We start from the raw sequence: 15,621 nt of genomic DNA, 5'->3' as shown, positions 1-15,621 counted from the left end.
TTCTATTGAACTATAGAACACATACAAAACTGGGCACAAATCCTAAGTATACACTTGGATGAATTATGACAAAGAGGGCACATCCTTGTAACCGCTGTCCAGATAAACCTACCTTCATCCCAGAAGCCCTGCTTGTGCCCTTCTCAGTTGCTACCCCTTCCACATCTCTAAAGGAAAATGCAGTCAAGGTCAGCAAAAAGAAGGAAGGCCTAAGAAACTGCCCAAGCCAAGAGCAGCCTCAGGAAACATAGCAGCTGCAATCAATTCATCAGGCTGCCATAACAAATTGCCACAAACGGGGTAGTTTAAAACAACAGAAATTTATTACCTCACAGTTCTGAAGGGTAGATGTCTGAAATCAAGGTGTTGGCAGGGCCAAGCTCCCTCTGAAGTCTCTAGGGGAGGATCCTCCCGTGCCTCCCCCACCCCTGATAGCCCCAGGTGTTCCTTGGCTCACACAGCATCACTCTAATCTCTGCTTCCATCTCTGTCTTCCATCTCTGTCTGTGTCCAAATTACCCTCTTCCTATAAGGAAACCAGTGCGTTAAGAATGCATCCTACCCCAGTATGACCTCATATTAACTAATTATATCCACTTTATTTCCATTTCCAAATCAGGTCACATTCTGAAGTACTGGAGTTAGGGTTTCAACAACACCTTATATTTATAAGGTGATATCCTGATGGGATCCTGGAATAGAAAAAGGACATTAGGAAAAAACTAAGTAAATCTTTTAAAAACTATGAACTTTAGTCAATAATAGTGAATCAAAAATTGGTTCATTAATTGTGACAAATATACCATACTAAAGTAAGATGTTAACAAAAGGGGAACCAGGTGTGGGACATGTGGGAAAGCTGTGTGCTATCTTCACAATTTTTTTCATAAATCTAGAACTTCTCTAAAATGAAAAGTTTTTTTAAGCACTTCAGGGTGAGAGTTCTAGGAGGTAGCAAAGTTTCTTGTACTGATCTCTGTCATGTTCTCAGCAGCTCGTCAGTGTCTGAATCAAGGTATGAATTTGAGATACCGATGATGGATGGATGAATGGATGGACGGATGGATGCAAGGATGAATGGATGGATAGATGGATGGATGGATAAATGGTGTGTCAGTGCGTTTTCATGCTGCTGATAAACACATACATGAGACTGGGAGGAAAAAGAGGTTTAATTGGACTTACAATTCCACATGTCTGGGGAGGCCTCAGAATCATGGCGAGGGGCAAAAGGCACTTATTACATGGCAGTAGCAAGAGAAAATGAGGAAGAAGCAAAAGTGGAAACCCCTGATAAACCCATCATATCTTGTTAGACTCGTTCACTATCACGAGAATAGCATGGGGAAGACTGGCTCCCGTGATTCCATTACTTCCCACTAGGTCCCTCCCACAACACGTGGGATTTCTGGGAGACATAATTCAAGTTGAGATTTGGGTGGGGACACAGCCAAACCATATTATTATGCCTTTGACCCCTCCAAATCTCATGTCCTCACATTTCAAAACCAATTGTGCCTTCCCAACAGCCCTCCAAAGTCTTATTTCAGCATTAACCCAAAAGTCCACAGTCCAAAGTCTCACCTGAGACAAGGCAAGTCCCTCTGCCTATAAGCTTGTAAAATCAAAAGCAAACTAGTTACTTCCTAGATACAATGGGGGTACAGGGTACAGGTAAATACAGCTGTTCCAATGGGAGAAAAATGACCAAAACAAAGGGGCTACAGGACCCATGCAAGTCTGAAATCCAGCAGGGTAGTCAAATTTTAAAGCTCCAAAATGATCACTTGACTCCAGGTCTCACATCCAGGTCACAATGATGCAAGAGGTGGGTTCTCATGGTCCTGGGCAGCTCTGCCCCTGTGGCTTTGCAGGGTACAGCTCCCCTTCTGCTACTTTCATAGGCTGGCATTGAGTGTCTGTGGCTTTGCTAGGCATGTGGTGCAAGCTGTCAGTGGATCTACCATTTTGGAGTCTGGAGGATGGTGGCTGTCTTCTCACAGCTCCACTAGGCTGTGTCTCAGTAGGTACTCTGTGTAGGGGCTCTGACCCCACATTTTCCTTCCACACTGCCCTAGCAGAGGTTCTCCACGAGGGCCCCACCTCTGCAGCAAACCTTTGCCTGGACATCCAGGTGTTTCCATACATCTTCTGAAATTTAAGCAGAGGTTCCCAAACCTCAATTCTTGAATTCCGTGCACTTGCGGGCTCAACACTACATGGAAGCTGCCAAGCCTTCGGACCTCCACCCTCTGAAATCATGGCCTAAGCTATAATTGGCCCCTTTCAACCACATCTGGAGCAGCTGGGACACAGGGTACCAAGTCCCTAAGCTACACAAAGCACAGGGACCTTGGGCCTGGCCCACAAAACCACTTTTTCCTTCTGTGCCTCCAGGCCTGTGATAGGAGGGGCTGCTGTGAAGGTCTCTGCCATGGCCTGGAGATACTTTCCCCATGATCTTGGGGATTAACACTAGGATCCTTGCTACTTATGCACATTTCAGCAGCTGGCTTGAATTTGTCCCCAGAAAATGAGTTTTTATTTTCTATCAGATAGTCAGGCTGCAAATTTCCCAAACTTTTATGCTCTGCTTCCTTTATAAAACTGGATGTTTTTAACAACACCCAAGTTACCTCTTGAATGCTTTGCTGCTTAGAAATTTCTTCTGTCAGATACTGTAAATCATCTTTCTTAAGTTCAAAGTTCCACAAATCTCTAGGGAAGAGGCAAAATGCCACCAGTCTCTTTGCTAAAACATAACAAGAGTCACCTTTACTCCAGTTCCTAACAAGTTTCTCATCTCCATCTGAGACCACCTCAGCCTGGACCTTATTGTCCATATCACTATCGGCATTTTGGGCAAAGCCATTCAACAAGTCTCTAGGAAGTTCCAAACTTTCCCACATTCTCCTGCCTCCTTCTGAGCCCCCCAAACTGTTCCAACCTCTGCCTGTTACCTGGTTCCAAAGTTGCTTCCACATTTTCAGGTATCTTTTCAGCAACACCCCACTCCTGGTACCAATTTACTGTGTTAGTCCATTTTCACACTGCTGGTAAAGACATACTCAAAACTGGAAGACAAAGAAGTTTAACTGGACTTACAGTTCCACATGGCTGGGGAGGCCTCAGAATCATGGCGGGAGGTGAAGGCACTTCTTACATGGTGGCAGCAAGAGAAAATGATGAAGAAGCAAAAGCAGAAACCCCCGAGAACTCTATCTGAGCTCGTGAAATGTATTCTATCATGAGAATAGCATGAGAAAGACTTGCTCCCATGATTCAGTGACCTCTTCCTAGGTCCCTCCCACAACATGTGGGAATTCTGGGAGATACAATTCAAGTTGAGATTTGGGTGGGGACACAGCCAAACTATATCAGATGGCTAGATAGATAGATAGATAGATAGATAGATAGATATTACCTATAGGCATCTTATTATGTATATATATATATATACACATAATTTTCCTATAGCTAGCTAGCTAGCTATATCCTTGATAGTTCTAGATTTAGATATAAATAACAGAGAATGCCTATGTGTAGGCTCTATATAAGACATTTTACCTCCATGAATCCTCTTACCAATTCGTATCCCCATTTTACAGATGAGGAGCCTGCGACTCAGAGAGAAAAGCAACTTGCTCAGAGCACCCTACTAGCAGAGTGTCAGAGCCAAGTTTCTATTTCCGGTCTGCCTGGCTCTGAAGCGTGGGCTGTTCTACTACATGATGCAGTCTTCATCACACTGCACATCCCTTCCTGCCTGTCCCCTCACTACTCATCCCCTTCAAGTTACAAGTGAGCAAACTGAAGTCTAGAAAGGTGTAGTGACTTGCCAGTTCCATACAGGGAAAAAACACATAATGAGTTTTGAGAGTGGGACTTTGAATTAATGTATTTAAATCAAAACAGTTTATTAACAATCTTACCTATCAGCCATGTATGCACGGAAAAAGGAAGAGAGAGAGTGAGACAGCAGAAAGCCAAAAGCCAAAAACCTTGGGAGCTGGTAGGACATGGATCTGAGAACTTTACATTTCCAGTAAAACATTGCCTGTGGAAGGTTTTCAGTTGCTTCTGCAGTTTTTCCCTCCCATACCACCCTCACTCAGAATAATGACCTAGAAGAAAAAAGAACAAAAGATCTTTGAACAGGTCATCTGTTTCCTGTCTCTAGCAGGGTGCTGGGGCATTGAGGGTTTCATTGTGTACTTAACAAGAAGCTTAGACCCTAGATCCATAGACCTGGTCTCTATCTTCTTTGTCTGAAAAAGTTCAATGCATTTAAAAATGTTGGAGCCATCCCCATTGACATCCATCTCTATGATTGATTTTACAAAGGTCACAGCTATGATTCGGAGGCTGAAATGCCACTGCAACCACTTATCTCCTCTCCTTGCTCATGGCATTGACAAGGCTGGTATAAAATGGTGAAGTCAGCTCAAAAATATGAGGTTCTAACCACTAGAACTTGTAAGTGTTGTAAGGACAAAGAGTCTTTCTAGATGTGACTACATGAAGGATCTTGACATGAGATTATCCTAGATTATGAAGGTGGGTCATAAATGCAATCACAAGTGTCCTTATAAGAGAGCACATGGAGAAGAGGAGAAGGCAATGTGGCCACAGAGACTGGAGTGAAGTAGCCATAAATGAAGGAATACTGGCTGCCACTAGAAGCTGGAAGGGGCAAGGGACAGATTCTCCCCAAAGCCTGCAGAGGGATCTCAGTCTTATTGGCACCTTGACTTCAGTCTTGTGATACTGATTTCAGACTTCTGACCTTCAGATTGAGAGAATAAATTTTTGTTGGCTAAGCCAATTAGTTTGTGAAAATTTGTTACAGAAGCCTGAGAAGACTAATGCAGATGGTAAGAGATGCATTCCACTAAAAACTGAGCAAAACTCTAAAGCAAATGTGAGTCTCCTGGCTGAGAGCTACATCACTGCAGGAATGAGGGACAGTCTGGTGATGCCCGTGTGTACATCTATGAAGAAAATGAAATCCATCAATGCTCTGGGTCTCTATCCAATTAAGGAGGAGATTAGGGCTAAAAGAACCCAATGACCTCATTTTTCAGGTGAGGAAAATGAGATCTCGGGAGATCATTTAATTTGTCCAAGAGCTATTATCTAGTTCCTCATGATTAAGGCTGTGTTAGGACTCTGGACCCAGCCCACAGGACTTTGTTATAAACACATGCACAAAATTAGGTCATACTGACAAGAACACACTCAATGAAATTATGATTTAAAAAAGAAAAAATAAAGACAGGATTTGGGGAAAATACTATTAAAATTAGGAGATTAGAGTCAAAGCAAAAAGTTAATGAAATGTACAGACATCCTCCTCAGAGCCAAGCGAATGTCTATAGTTAAGCTTCAACAAACAAACAAACAAAAAAAGAGGACTGACCTTGAACTTCCCAGGAGACAATGTGAAAGGTGAGCAGAATCAGTTACTTTATTCTTAATACCACAAGGAGAAAGCACTCCATTTCTTCAGGAGAAGCCAAGTGTTTTCTTGTATTAATTTTAAATGTCATTTCTCCTGTGAGAGTTTACTTAGTTAACACCAGGAAATGCAATAGATGGTGAGTGCAATAATATTTTTACTGTGTCTTGCAGAGATAATGCAATAATGACTGTATCTTGCAATGATCTTTGTTTGATGAAAGCCTCAGGCAAATAATTAAGACAATTCTGAAATGATGCTTCTGTAAATGAATGGGATGATAGTGTGCATGGAGAAGTGGATGAACTACATATCCATTCAAGGACCTCACACTGACATTTCCCCTCCATTGGGCATTTTCTAAGACCTGCATAGAAGTCAATCTGAATTTGTTCTCTCAGACAAAGGTCCAGCATACTGATACTCTTCCTCTGTTGAATGTAGAACCAGTCTTGCAGGTGATATCACTGACATTCTTTCACAGAAATAGTCACCTAAGCAATAAAGAAAAAACATCTAGCCTCCACAAAATGTAAAGGCGGAGTTCTTTTTTTTCAGGAAACAAGGTACCTCTGTAGAATAAGCTCAATAGGCACCAACATTGTGACATGCTGGCCAACAGACAAACACCATCCAGGCTGTGATCACAGAAGTGTGAAGTCTAAAAAACAGAGATAAAGGCATGTTGTTCTGCCCTGTGCTGTCATTTGGATGTACCTGGAATATCATAGTCAAACCCGCAAGTCATACCTTAGGAAAGTGTCTGTATTAATTAGAACTCCTTCTGCTTCAAGTGACTTAAATTCACTTAGGCAATAGCTGTGCATGGTGGCTCGTGCTTGTAATCCCAGAAGTTTGGGGGGCTGAGGTGGGCAGATTACCTGAGGCCAGGAGTTCAAGACCAACCTGGCCAACGTGGCAAAACTCCACCTCTCCTAAAAACATAAAATTTAGTCAGGCATGATGGCGCACACCTGTGAACCCAGCTACTCAGGAGGCTGAGGCATGAGAATCACCTGAGACTGCAGTGAGATGCGATCATGCCACTGCACTCCAGCCTGAGTGACAAAGTGAGACTCTGCTAAAAAAAAAAAAAAAAATTTACTTAGGCAATAAAATAGCATTTATTGATCCAAATAATTGGACAGTCTGTAGTAGAACTGCCTTAAACCCAGCTGAATACAGGGGCTCAATCGATGTTATCAGGGCTGTCTTGTGCCCTCCTTCCACCTTGTTCCCTCAGAATGTTGGCTTCACTCTCAGCGGCACTTTCCCCACTCCACCCCTGGTAGACAAGAAGGCCACTGGCAGTCTCAAATTTAGCCCCTTGAATTGTGATGGACAAAAGAAGAAGGGCTTTCTATTCCCAGTGCCCCTGGAAGGTATCTCATGGAAGGATTCTTATCGGCCTAGCTTAGTCCATGTGCCCACCTTCAGATTTATTTATTAATTCATTTATTCAATAAACCTACATTTAATGTGTGTGGCATATACTGCTCTAGTGCTGGGGGTACAGCAGTGACAACAATCACTCTTCTGCCTCTTGAAGCTTAAGATTTTGAAATGTAACATGTCATGTGATGACGTATGTGATAAAGAAGAAAAAAGTATGGTAAGGCAATAAGGTGTCATTGTGAGAGGTGCTTTCCAGATAGGATGGCAGAGACAGCCTCTCTGAAATGTAATATTGATATTTAAGCCAAAACCTGAAGGAAGTGAGAAAGTAAGTTCTGTGAATATCCACATCTGGAGAAAGAGTAATCTAGATTTAGGAAACAGCAAGTATGGAGGCCCTCGAGATTGGAAGTTGTTCATCATGCTTAGGAAACTGCAAGAAAACCATTGCTTCTAAAAAATCAAGCACAAAGAAGGGAGTAGTATAAGATGAGGTTTGGGGTTTGGGGTTCGCTATCATTTAGAGCCTTATAGACTGTAATAAGGACTTTGTACTTTGCCCTAAGTAAGGCAGGATGCGATGGAAAGGTGTTCAGCAGGACAGTGATGTGTTCTGATGCTTTAGAAGTTTCTATATGATGTTGTGCAGAGATTAAATTGTAGGGGTATGAGTGTCCTCCAGCCAAAGGCCACCAGTCTGTAGTTTAGTTTTATTGATTTGTTGCAATAAGGAGAAGTGTGGAATGTCTCAGTTTTAAAAAATGGGTGTGACTTACTGCAGGGTTTAGGGTTCTGTCAAGTGATTTGAGAGTGGGGAATAAGGAAGTGGGGGCTTTGGGTGCCATCAGGCTAATCCATAACTATGTATCTTAATCATTCTTATCTTGAAGGTGGGAAGAAGAGAGTGAGGCTGAAAATTTGACTGGTAAAGAAGCAGCAATCATTCATATTAACCAGGCTAGGAAGATGTTTGGTCACTGTTGCATTTGGACAATGTTTTTGTTTTTGTCTTAATCCATCATAGTCAAAGAGGGGCTTTGTCTGATGTGGGTGCTCTGTGTGTGAGTGCCAGGCAGATCCCAGTTCTCAGGGGCTGCTTTTCTCTTCCTCAGAGAACAAGGGAGGGTTGGGGAATCAGATTCCTATCTGATGCTATGGATGCAATTGTCATCATGGTTTCCAGCAAAATCACAGTATTTCAATAAATTTACAGAGGTATGATTTGGAGCATATTTTGAAGCTAGAGGTGGAATTTGCTCATAGATTGTGTGTAGAAGGCGAAGACTTCAAGGTGATTTCTGGGAGTTTTTCCAAGTGATGAAATGGAGTTGCCGCTCATCAAAATGTGGTAAATTATGAGAGGCATACATTGAGTGAGGTGGATATAGAGAGCTCAGTTTTATTTATTTACTTATTTTTTTTGAGAAAGAGTCTCACTCTATCACTCAGGCTGGAGTGCAGTGGCACCATCACAGCTCACTGCAGCCTAGACCTCCAGGGCTCAAGCAATTCTCCCACCTCAGCCTCCCAAACAGGGGGACTACAGGTGTGCACCACCACACCCAGTGGTGTAGGTTTTGCAGAGACAGGACTTCACCATGTTGCTCAGGCTTGTCTCAAATTCCTGATCTCAAGCAATCCTCCCACCTCAGCCTTCCAAAATTCTGGGATTACAGGTGTAAGCCAACAAGCCAGGTCAGAGAGCTAAGTTTCAAACATGTTAAATGTAAGATGCCTGTTAGACAGCCATGGAGAAATACTGAACAGTATATATATATATAATGCAAGTTACTAACATTTAGATAATATTTAGAGCCGTGGGACTGGACATCACCTAAGGACTGAGAGTAGGTAAAGAAAGAAAATGAGACTGGCCTGAGCCATAAGATACCCCAGCTTTTAGCACCCAGCCCAGTGCCTGAGAAGGGACTATTCTGAGGCCATCTAAGTTGAGTGGCATCCCGTATCTGCCAAGAGGGTGAGGCAATATGATTGACAGATCCCTCAAGCCCACATGGAAAGAGGTGATTTCCTAAAGCAAAGAATGTTGAGTCAAACAAATACCACTTGTCTACTTTGATATCTAATGAAGAACTCCCATCTTTTGGTTATCATTGAATTATTTGATTGATCAGCAATCCTCATCTGCTCATAAGTGGTATGCTTATAAAAGTTTCAGGAGTGTTAGTAGGGTTGGAATACTTGCCATATTGGTCTTGAGAACACAAGACTCCTCTCACATATTAAAAAGTAATCTTATTTATGTATTTATGTATTTATTTATTTGAGACGAAATCTTTTTCTGTCGCCAGGCTGGAGTGCAGAGGCACGATCTCGGCTCACTGCAACCCCACCTCCTAGGTTCAAGCAATTCTCCTGCCTCAGACTCCCAAGTAGCTGGGACTACAGGTGTTTGCCCCCACGGCCAGCTAATTTTTGTATTTTTAGTAGAGACAGGGTTTCACCATGTTGGCCAGGATGGTCTCTATCTCTTGATCTTATGATCCTCCCGCCTCGGCCTCCCAAAGTACCGGGATTACAGACGTGAGCCACCGCGCCCTGTGCGATCTTATTTTGTGTTTGTTATCTTTTGAGAAGGAGTAGGTACTAAGTGATCGTATTTCAAAGAGTTATAACTCAGCTCAATATAAGTCAGATGTTTTTAGTTACAGACCTCTTCACAAGTGAAATGGGGCTTCTCAAATAGGTGAGTGCCCTACCCTCATAGACACAGAAGTCAAGACTGGACCCCCACTCAGAGGGGATGTTGTGGAAGCATCCCAAGCATCTTGGGCTGGTCAAAGTTATCCACAGTGATACAACTACTGTGTAAGACTGTGAGAACAGAGACTTGAGCGCTTGTCCTCAGTTACTAACTGGATGACCTCCAGCAAATCACTTCATCCCTCTAAGTATCAGTTTCCTTTTATTTATTTATTTTCAGATGGTCATGCTCTGCCTCCCAGGTTGGAGTGCAATGGCAGAACCTCAGTTCACTGCAACCTCCACCACCTGGGCTCAAGTGATTCTCATGCCTCAGCCTCCTGAGTAGCTGGAATTACAGGCGTGCGCTACCATATCTGGCTAATTTTTTGTATTTTTAGTAGAGAAGGGATTTCACCGTGTTGGCCAGGCTGGTCTCGAACTCCTGACGTCAGGTGATCTGCCCCCAAACTCGGCCTCCCAACATGCCGGGATTACAAGCATGAGCCACTGCACCTGGCCAGTTTCCTTATCTTTCCAACTAGGGATAATACGGCCTTTTTCACAAGGTTGTTGTGAGAATTAAGTGAGATATTATTTGTGAGAGACTATAGCATCATAATCGGCATATAACAGCACCCAGCTAATGTTAGTTTCTTTCCTCTTTTAATAGCCAACCTGCAGGGAGAGTTTCATTCTGGAAATATTTATTGACCCCTTATTATGACTTCTGTAATATTTGAATATGAATCATTGACAAGTTGGTCTGAAAACTGGCTGAGAGTTTGTAGCAGGGGATTTGGAAAGGAAGACAGCGGGATGACTCACTCTGGGGAAGGGAGGAATGTGTTTGCTCCTGAGGAAATGAGCCCCTAGGTTCTCTCTGGTGGGGGAAGAATGCCGGAGCTGGAGGAGGCTGTCTGGGAGGTGGTGTAGCCTCTGACTTGCACTCTCAGCCTTAAGCCAACAGCTCACACAATGCTAGTGTGATTGCATTTTCTGTGAAAATCTGGCAGAACTGAGTTCCACAGGCTGACATGACTGGAACAAGAGGCTCCATTCGTGGACTTAGAATAGAACCAACATTAGGGCAACGGCTCTGGAAGCTTCCAGAGGCAGGGTGCTGGAGCGTTTGAGTCAAGGGCACTTATGCCTCTGACAAGTGAAGGACCTCAGCAGATCTCTGCTTTACCCATACATTCTACAAGATGCCCTGGTTGCAGCTGTAGAGGGATTTCTCCAGTCAAGGATCCTTGACATGAATGCTCAAAAGATACATTCTTCCTCTACAGTGCAGTCAGTCATCAAGGACAGCAGGACAAGCAGATTTATCCTCACCTGAAGTCATAACCAGGATCAGTTTTCCCCAGTTCCAGCTCTTCCAATTCCCCAAAGAGGACTTTCTGTAACTGCCTTAGGAGAAACACACTACAGAATAAACATCAGCAACCAGCAAAGGTGTGAGTGGAGACATTTCATTCCCAGCCCTGTCATTGTTGAATCTGGTGTGTCTGAAACCTCACGAAGGGGCAGAGGAGAACATGGCACAGTAAACAACCTGTCCCATGCCCCAACCTACACTGCCGGCTGTAAATGACCCTCACAATGATCTCCTCCACTCATTCCCAGAGATAGTAATATGTTGGTATTAACAACACATGTCTTTAAAAATTCAATTATATTTGCATCTATTTGACAGACTAGAATAATTACTATCTGCTGCTAAGGTTTCCCCTGCAGATGCAAGATAAAAGGGACCTTACACTTTCTGTCTGCCTGATTGTGGCAGCCAAGATTGAATAGGGAAATACAGAGGGTAGAAATCTAATTCTGTAACAGTATTGTGGTCATTTTTTAAAAGTTCTTATCTTTTGGAGACACATATTGAAATATTGATGAATACAATGATATTATTGTGGGATTAGCTTCAAATAATACAGGATAAGTATGATTTCATTTACATAAAGTACAAAAGCAAGAAGAAAATCACAAACCCATGCTGTTGAGGTGAGGAGAATGGGATGGAGGGTGGAGACAGTGGCCAGTAGATAGGACGAGGTGGGCATCTGGGGTTTGCATTTACACAAATGGTTTTTGGTTATGAAAATTCACTGAGCTTTAATTTTATAGCATATGCTTTTCTGTGCCTGTGTATATGTATACATGTGTATGTACATCATACTTCAATAAAGCTTTTTGAAAAATCCTAGTGTGGGAGGAGGGGTAACTGATGCAGGGGTGGGAGTAGGGAGTGACCGAAACAGGATTGTCTAGGTGTTCACTGCTGAAGCTGGGTGGTGGGCATGCAGTGGTTTATTTTACTAATCTCCTATTTGTGTAAATGTTTGATATTTTAAACAATAAAAATTTTATGAAAGCATCCCTGGAGGTGTTAAGTCTCATGCATTCTTAAACATTATCAGTTTTTTGAGCTGAGGTCTCTCTCTATAGCCCAGGCTGGAGTGGAAAATGTTAATTTTTTAAAACCAAAGGCTCAGTACAACAGGAGTTGAAGCTCTGATGGGTCAGAGAAGAGGATGGGTCATTTGAATATGAGCCAGAGTACTGAGTGTTTTTGCAAATGTGATTTTTTGGCCTACCTTGGTGAAGCCACTTTAAATTAGTAATTGTTGTCGTTTAAAAGGGAAACATAGAGATATATGCTAGCATGTGCCAGTATTTGTATTTACTAATGTTATTGATTACTTATTAATATTTCTATATTTTATATCTGTACTATGTACAAATATAATATAAACATTATAACTCACATTTGACAAAAAGCTTTTAAAGGAAGATATAAAATATGTAAATAGATATTCTAATGTATTATTTCTACATGCCAATGGATCTTTTTTGGGTGCCCTCAGGCATGATTTGGAAAACATGAATTTTCTTTTTGCAACAAGAACTCACAAGAAAGAAAAAATAGATTTAAAGTACACACACACAAAATCTAAATTCTGCTTTGAATATCATCTGTTAGACACCAGACTTTGCCCTAGGCATATATGAATATCCTTGGCCTTGAGGGGCTAGAAGTCCAACAGGGGAGAAGGCATATAAAAATAACTTCAATGTGATATGATGGTGCCACCAAGATGGAAATGGGAGCAAGGCATCTTGGGAATTCTTTCTGCAGGAAAGAAAACCTGAGAGGAGATCTGAATCTTAACAAAGAACTTGGCGTGCAAATAAATGTAAGAAAGATATTCCCAACTGTTAGGTGTTGAATTGTGTCTCCAAAAAGATATGCCGAAATCCTAACCCTGGTACCTGAGAATGATAAAGTCATTTGGGTGCACCTTAATCTAATATGACTGGTGTCCTTATAAGAAAGGAAGAGTCACAGAGACTCACACAGAGAGAAGAATGCCACGTGAAGACACAGAAATACAGCGAGAATGCTGCATGATGATGGAGGCAGAAATTAGAGTTATGTAGCTGCACACCAGGGAACACCAAGCATTGCCTGCAACCACAAACTGGAGCATGAGCATGGCCATTGATTTGGTTTGGCTCTATGTCCCCACCCAAAATCATGTCAGATTGTAATTCCCAGTGTTGGAGGTAGGGCCTGGTGGGAGATGATTGGATCACAGGGGCAGAGTTCTCATGAGTGCTTTAGTACCATCCCTCATTAGTACTGGTTTTATAGTAGGAGAGTGCCCATGATCTGTTTTTTTTTTTAAAGTGTGTGTCACCTCCTGACTCTCTCTCTTGCTTCTGCTCTGGCCATGAAGACATGTCTGCTTTTCCTTTGCCTTCTGCCATGATTATAAGTCTTCCGAGGCCTCACCAGAAGTAGAAGCCACTATGCTTCCTGTACAGCCTGCAAAACTGTAAGCCATTAAACCTCTTTTCTTTATAAATTACCCAGTCTTGGGTATTTCTTTATAGCAACGCAAAAACAGACTAATACAGAAAATTGGTACTTGGAGTGGTGCATTGCTATAAAGATACCTGAAAATGTGGAATCAACCTTGGAATCGGGTAATGAGCAGAGGTTAGAAGAGTATGGAGGGCTCAGAGGAGGACAGAAAGATGAGGGAAAGTTTGAACTTCCTAGAGACTTACTGAATGGCTGTGACCAAAATACTCATAGTGATGTGGACAATGAGGCCCAGGTCTCAGAGGTGAGGAATATATTGGCAACTGGAGAAAATGTGACTTACATGTTAGCGAAGAGCTAAGGATCTGTGGGACCTTGAACTTGAGAGTGATGATTTAGGGTATCTGGCAGAAAAATCTCTAACCAACAAAGTGTTCAAGATGTGACCTAACTGCTTCAAACAGCCTATGTGCACATGCATGAACAAAGAAATGACCTGAAACTGCAACTTATACTTAAAGGGGAAGCAGAGTGTAAAACTTTGGAAAATTTTCAGCCTGGCCATGTGGTAGAAAAGAAGAACCTCTTTTCTGGGAATGAATTTAAGCTGGATGCAGAAATTTGCATAAGAGGAGCCAAGTGCTGATAGGACAATGAGGAGAAGGCTTTGAAGGCACTTCAGAGAACATTGTGGCAGCCCCTCCCATCATAGGTCCAGAGGCCTAGGAGGACTGAATGGCTTTTTGGTCCAGACCCAGGACCCCACTGCCCAACACAGCCTCCAGACACTGCTCTCTGCATCCCAGCCAGTCCAGCTCCAGCTGTTGCTCAAAGGGACCAATTTATAGTTCAGGTGGCCACTCCAGAGGGTGCAAGCCATAAGCCTTAGAAGCTTTCACATAGTGTTAAGCCTGCAGGTGCACACAGTGCAAGAATTGAGGTGTGGAAACCTCTGCCTGGATTTCAGAGGATGTATGGAAAAGCCTGGATGTCCAGGCAGAAGCCTGCTCCAGGGGCAGAGCCTCATGGAGAACCTCTACTAGGGCAGTGCAGACAGGAAATGTGGGGTTGGGTAGTGGGGCACTACCTAGTGGAGCTGTGAACAGAGGGCCATCATCCTTCAGATCCCAGAATGATAGATTCACCAGCAGGTTGCACACTCTACCTGGAAAAGCTGCAGACACTCAACATCAGCCCTTGAGAGCAGCCACAGAGGCTGAACCCTGCAACGCCACAGGGTTGGAGCTGCCCAAGGTTTTGGGAGCCCATTCCTTGCACCAGTGTGCCCTGAATGTGAGACGTGGGATCAAAGGAGATTATTTTGGAACTTTGAGGTTTCATGACAGCCCTGCTGGGTTTTGGACTTGCATAGGGCCTGTAGCCCTTTTATTTTGACCACCTTCTCCCTTTTGGGAGTATTTACTCAATGCCTGTACCCCCAGGGGAGTATTTACCCAATGCCTGTACCCCCATTATATCTTGGGAGTAACTAATTTGTTTTTTATTGTACAGGATCATAGATGGAAAGGACTAGCCTTGTCTCAGATGACACTTTGGACTTGGACTTTTGAGTTAACATTGGAATAAGTTAAGACTTCAGGGGACTGTTGGAAAGGCATGATTATATTTTGAAATTCGAGAAGGACATAAAATTTGGGAGAGGGCAGGGTGGAATCATATGGTCTAGATATGTGACCGAGTCCAAATCACAAGTCTAATTGCAATTCCCAGTGTTGGAGGTGGAGTCTGGCGGGAGGTGATTGGATCATGGAGGTGGAGTTCTCATTAATGATTTAGAGCTATCCCCTTTGTTATGGTATAGTGAGTAAGTTATCACAAGATCTCATTGTTTAAAAGTGTGTAGTACCTCCCACTTCTCTCTCTTGCTCCTGCTCTGGCCATGTAAGGTGTGCCTGCTTCCCCTTCACCTTCCTCCATGATTGTTAAGTTTCCTGAGGCCTCCGCAAAAGCAGAAGCCACTATGCTTCCTGAACAGTCAATGGAACCATGAGCAATTAAACCTCTTCTTTATAAATTACCCAGTTTAAGGTATTTCTTTATAGCAGTGCAAGAACGGACTCACAGCTCTGCTGACACCTTGATTTCAGATTCTTACTCTCCAGAACTGTTTGGGAATACACATCTATTGTTTTAAGCCAATCAGTTTGTGGTATTTTGTTACAGCAGCATTAGCAAACTAATACATCAACATAAGGAACCCAGTTAGCAAATG

This window comes from Rhinopithecus roxellana, chromosome 6 (assembly GCF_007565055.1).
Source record: "Rhinopithecus roxellana isolate Shanxi Qingling chromosome 6, ASM756505v1, whole genome shotgun sequence".
Classification (NCBI taxonomy): Eukaryota; Metazoa; Chordata; class Mammalia; order Primates; family Cercopithecidae; genus Rhinopithecus; species Rhinopithecus roxellana.
The sequence above is the reverse complement of the archived record's forward strand: the minus strand, read 5'-3'. Positions refer to the sequence as shown.